This window comes from Thermobia domestica, chromosome 17, assembly GCF_964235325.1.
Source record: "Thermobia domestica chromosome 17, izTheDome1.hap1.1, whole genome shotgun sequence".
Lineage (NCBI taxonomy): Eukaryota > Metazoa > Arthropoda > Insecta > Zygentoma > Lepismatidae > Thermobia > Thermobia domestica.
In genome coordinates, this window is record NC_137470.1 from 151,094,534 (window position 1) to 151,100,533 (window position 6,000).

At 31.5% G+C, this 6,000-nt stretch overlaps 1 long non-coding RNA gene across 2 annotated transcripts in view; it reads left to right on the forward strand.

The window, feature by feature from the left end:
* The window catches only part of LOC145674411 (uncharacterized), a 68,226-nt gene extending 62,476 nt beyond the window's left edge, over nucleotides 1–5,750 (forward strand). Inside the window, exon 5 of one of the 2 annotated variants that reach the window (XR_014128923.1) lies at nucleotides 5,078–5,750. This is a non-coding gene — a long non-coding RNA (uncharacterized LOC145674411). The remainder of the gene's footprint in view (nucleotides 1–5,077) is intronic. The other variant, XR_014128922.1, reaches the window with a different exon arrangement.
* Nucleotides 5,751–6,000: the final 250 nt, after the last annotated feature.

Consider the following 6,000-nt stretch of genomic DNA (forward strand, 5'->3'; position numbering starts at 1 on the left):
GAAAATACTAAGTCAACTTGTCGGTAGTAGTAACAAATAATATTTACTACTTTATAAAAATTGCTAAAGCACTAGAATTTAATTTTAACTTTTCGTATTCCGCCGACGTTTTTCTAGGTAAATAGGACTCTACCTTAAACAAATATTTCACTACTTTGCAAGCGAACAAACGAGACTTCTACCTATTTCCTTTCAGGTGCCTTTTCTTTCTTGTCGCCGAAGACTTGTGTGATTGAAATAATAATAATAAAAAAAAAAATATTCTCAACGAAGTATGGTTTTACACCAGTTGAATTTCCTGAGAATGTGACTTCCTGTCTACCTAGGGAACTTATCTTAGGAAAGGTTTATCTAAACTTTATTTGTTCAATTTGCCGATATTTCTAAATTTTAACTTAATCTGAGGATTAGCTTTTATTACTACTTCATTGCATTCCGGAATAGTATGATCTTAAATCACCTAACATATCTATCTTCCAGTTCTTAATTATATCTTATTCAAATATTAAGTTAATAATAAGTCTCATATTTAGTCTTCTTCTTTCTGATATGTCTTAGTTCTATTAAAAAAATTTATTTCGTCCTTCTATCATGCCTTAAAGACATGTTTCGTCGTTATTATTATTAATCCACATCTTCAGATATTTTTTTTTCAATACATCTTTGTTCGTCACTTCATCTAACTCGCATGTACATTTTACTTCCTATATAACTAACAACGATAAAATATAATAATACCCTGAACCTAACCATTAAAAATACTCCCTTAACCTAAAACTATTCTTACCAATAAACAATAACCTATTTACAGCTCTCTTAATCTTATATACTAAACTAGAAAATACTAATAACTAGAAAAAATACCAATAATCACACCTACATACTAATAACTAACTACTACATGCTGAAAACTTTAACTGAATAACCATGCGTTGCGCTTCATAAACAACTCTGCAAAAGCAGCTAAATCTAAGTGCGTCTCTTCGCTAGATACTACTATACGTGCTTGTTTTTCAAATCTAGCGAACGTTTGAACTAGACTTGCAATTTGAATGGCTGGACTACATTTGAAATTATTTCGAAATTTTTCTAACCATGTGTCCATCTTTAGTTGATTGACACTGGCTTTAAAGATGGCACAAATCGTGTAATTAGATTCCGATGACTTCAATGCGGAAAATGTTGCATTCCGTAGTGTCAAAGAAGTTTCAACCACTCCTGATACTGTTGATAGAAAATGTCTTCGGAATCCTAACTCGATTAATTCATTCAAATCAAAAATTTTCTTTGAAAATTGCACTAGGAACCATTTCTTGTATCTTAATGATAAGATATTATCCCTAAAAATTGTTTCCTCTCTTTCACTATAGGTAGGACTGTACTACTTAAAATTTCGCAGTACCCCTAAATCTAAATAATAATACTTAGACGACGAAAACATTGTCGCCGGTTTCCCATCGTCTTGCACCACAGGGTAATGAACCTTGTGTTTGTTACTTAGGAATAACATTTTTTTTCTTTAACAAACTCACTTCTTACTACAAAAATACTTCTAAAATGGGTGATGGACGGGGTTAATTTGGAATGTTTCGATGGGTCAGTTAACTTAAATTAACAACTAAGTACAACTAACTGTCCTGGGAATCAAACCAACGGTCGCCTCCACCATGTGAATGGTGGGTTGATTAATAATATAACACAGCAGAATATTACTTCACAATCGCCCGGGAATCGAACCTAAGGCTGCGGGCCTATTTAACTTAAATTTTACAACTAACCGTCCCGGGAATCGAACCAAAGAACGCCTCCACCATGTCAATGGTGGTTAATTCAAAGTTTAAATGACCAGGATCGAAAACCTCCGGCACTCCACCATGTCAACCCCCCTATTGTGCCTTTATAGCAATAGCGTAGCTCTGAAATTCGGGAGATTGTCCTCTGAACATTCTCTAAAATGTCCAGGAAATATTTAGTAAACTTGTTTCAAGGAAAACAAATGCAATGCCAAATTTCATTATTAAAAATCTGTAGTTTCATTAAAATGATTGTCATTGATGTGTAATTGTATGATGTGTACGGGATAGGAAAAACCTTACCAGATCACAACTCACAAAGCCTGATTATTTCCTCTATTTGATAACGATGATCAGATAGCAAACACATACCTCTTACATTGAAGATGTTGGTCGTCTTCTTCAAACAAGGTGCAGCTTAGTAATACTCCTATGACTTGTATCGATGAAACTACTTGGAGTGAGAACTTTAAACGATTGTAAAACTTGATAACTGATAATAGTCCACCATGACTCGTAAATTACTCGCTGTCTAGCTTCTTCTCTGATCCTCTCTCTGATCTGAACTGATCTCCTCTCTGATCCCAATTCCATCCTTGGTAGAGTATTTATTTGGACAATGTTGATTTCTAAACTGCTACCTCGACTCACGTCACTACACGTGTTTGCTTATCCCATTGCCGAAATTCACATTTCTGCAATGATAATCAAATAGACAAAATCTCCAGACGTCTATCTCTGTAATCTGACAGTTTTGTCATATCTCAAAAATTCAGTTGATGTTAATAAACAAATCTTACAACAAATCTTACAATAGCTCTTACACTGCAATTTGATTGTTTGTTGTCCTTCGTCATCACAACATTACAAGTCCACATGTCTGTGTTTACTATCTTACATAAAACAAAAACAATGACTTGGACAACATTACGATCTCATCACAATCTTGAAATAACTTATTAATGTCTTTCTTTTACCTAATATTAATGTTGTAATTTCTTGTCTTTAATTCTGTAATATCTTCTTGTCTGTATTTTAATCAATTTTAATCAATTTTTGAATTATAATTTTATTTTAACCTAACTCCTCATCAATAAATAGTAACTATTGACTGGAAAAGAAATGTATTATAATAGACGCACTCTTTAATTTTGGTAAACACAAAACTCTATTGTGTAAATCAGATTGAATACAATTGCGTGTAATATAGTGCTGTTACTTTGAAGTTTGAGTATTTTATTGAAATTATTTGGAAGTTTTTGTAGTTACTTGTGTTAATTTGATGTAGAAGCGTAACGAGCTGATTTACGAAGGGAACATTTAAATTATATTTATTGTTGGAGTATATGATATAATGACTTGTATGGGGGTAACACTAGTGTAATACCCTAACAGTAATTGCATGTTTTAAACTCATTATGGATTTAGTAGTTAATAAAAATATCATCTGTTCATTTAAAACCTACGTAGGCAATTTGTAGGACAAAGGTAATATTTAATTAATAATTATTATTATCCCTTGCTAACCTCTTGTATATACATTAACAGTTTAATGCTTTTCTTTTAAAAAGGAGATTTGGAAATAACAGAAAAAGGGAAATATACCTTACCTACTTTGTTTTGATTAACCATAAGTAAGCCCCATAGTAAGTTTGATAACACCCGGACACGAGAATATTGCTGCGTTGTGGTAGGAAGTGGAATGTATTTTGCTTGTTTTTAGAAGTTAATATGGAGGGTAGGCTAAAGCAAATGGTTATGTAGCTTTGCTTTTGAACAAAGTGCAGAGAAAACCACGCACATACTGTTTGTTTACCTACTAAGAATTGAACTAGGGACTCATACATTAGAGCAAAATAAATAGTAATTTTATGTAGAAGTAATGTATTATTGTGAAGTAACCTCCCTGTCTACTAGTTAATTAGTATGGAATTTAGAACCTAGGATTTATATTTGGTCGCGCTTTATATAGGACAACCTTGGCATTTACCTGATGTGAACGAAGAAAAGTTTACGTAGGTTTTTTGGAAAATGAACTTAAAATTGCTTACACCAATTTTAGGAAAATCCCTTGTATGAGAAATAGAAGTAGTAACTTTGAAGTGTTGTGTTTTGAATGGAGATGTGTTTAAATAAGTAAATATGTGGAAGTTGAGAGAGAGAAGACTATATACTATTTTAAAAATAATAATAATAAAAGTGGAAAAACTTAAAAGAAAACTGCTAAAATGGAAAATATGATTTAGTTTAGTAATGCTAGATGGTAAATTGAATAATAGTAGGCAAAGGGAATTGGAAAAGTCATATAAATTAGTATGTAGAGTTTTTTAATTATGGTCACTAAGGTTAAAATGAACGAAAAGCGGGACTTAGAATATTTCGGCGTTTACCTAGTGTTGATGAGGAAAACCTCATTTAGGATGAGTGGTTTGCAAAAAGCTTTTAAATGTTTTTAAGCGCACTGGGAGTTGAATTAAAGCCCGATTTTACTAAAAGGCAATAGCGGTACACGGGAGCATAAAATAAAGGAAGGAAGGTGTTGCCGGCTAAAATACTTTAATTGTAATAATAATAATAATAATAATATCCTTGAAATTTCACATACTTTTCTATAACTTGAAGAAAATCCACAGGTTTGTTCACGGCATAAAATTTGTCAGTATTTAAGTGGGTTGGCATCCATGTGTTAGTTCATTTATCATTTAGAAATATCACTAAATTCAGAGAGAAGGTAGCAACATATTAAAATAAACGAACAAGATTAGAAAACTACTATTGTTACGTAATGCGCTTACGGTGCTTTTTATCGATTACTTTACCTCGAGGAGTCGCGCATGGTTAAAAAGAGCAGTTAGTGAACAAAAAGTTTTATTGCGTGGACTTAAAGGAAAACAGTAAGATTATATATGTAAGGGACAAGTTGATAGAAAGGTATAGAAGGTAGATGATCCCAGTAATTAGTAATGTATGCAACATAATTCTTTAGCACGGTCTTTAGGACCGAGAAACGAACTATGAAGGGGGAGTAGACGTAAAGCTTGATACGTGAAAATTGAAATGACCACCGGGAATCAAACCCTGGTGTTAGAAAGTATTACATACACTTGCAATATTTAGTGGAACGTTTTTTTGCTTAAAACTATTGCTTATTTATTAGTTAGGCATGAGGATATATAAGTTACATTGAGTACTTAATTTATTACTTTCTACAGATTTGAAATTATTTGTTGAAACGTTTTTTAAATTTTTGTTAATTATAATATTTGTATGTTTTGTCTTTATAGAATGGCAGAGGGAAAGTCATTGACCATTTTTTATGTGCTGGTAGAATACGGGACAAAAGAATATTGTCAAGAAAAAATAAGAAGAAGGGGAAAAAACGGCATATTTTCTTTCTTACGCGTGCCCGAAGAATAAAAGGATAGAAAAATGGCACGCGTGTGAATTGTGTATAAACTTTACAATGTTAGAAAAATATTTAGAAAAAATAAAGAAACAAAAGATGAAAGTCACATTATTTTGGGGTTATCATGGGACTTAGAGGGCAAGTATATAAGTCAAGTGATAGAAGAAAAAGAAGAGGAAGAAACCAAGAAAACAAGGGAAACAGAAGTAAAAGAAATGGTGGAGGGAGAGTTAATTTTGGGTCTCCCATAAAAAACTTGTAAAAAGAAAGAAATGTATATAGATCAAAAATAATAAAAAGAAAAAAAGAAAAGAAAGAAAGAAATTAGAATAGGACTTTAGTTATAATTTAGTGTTTTATTTCATAATCATAAGGAAACAGAAAAACAAGGAAAACAGAAGAAAAAGAAATGTTGGAGGGAGAGGTAATTTTGGACCTCCCATAAAAACTTGTAAAAATAAAGAAATGTATATAGATCAAAAATAATAAAAAGAAAAAAGAAAAGAAAGAAAGAAATTAGAATAGGACTTTAGTTATAATTTAGTGTTTTATTTCATAATCATTCCTTGTCCTTGCGATTAGTATTGGATATTTGTTGCTGACAGTAAAGAAAAAGATTTCTTGTTGTGTTAGACAAAGGTTTCGTTTTTTTTTTTTTTTTTTTTTTTTTTTTTGTAAAATAACCGTCTTTTAACGGTTGAATCTATTCATTTAAAGAAATTTTGGTGTAAAGAAGAATGAGGATTTCTGAAACAAACTAGAATCTTTTAATGACAAAATTTAAATATATCTGATCCGTGT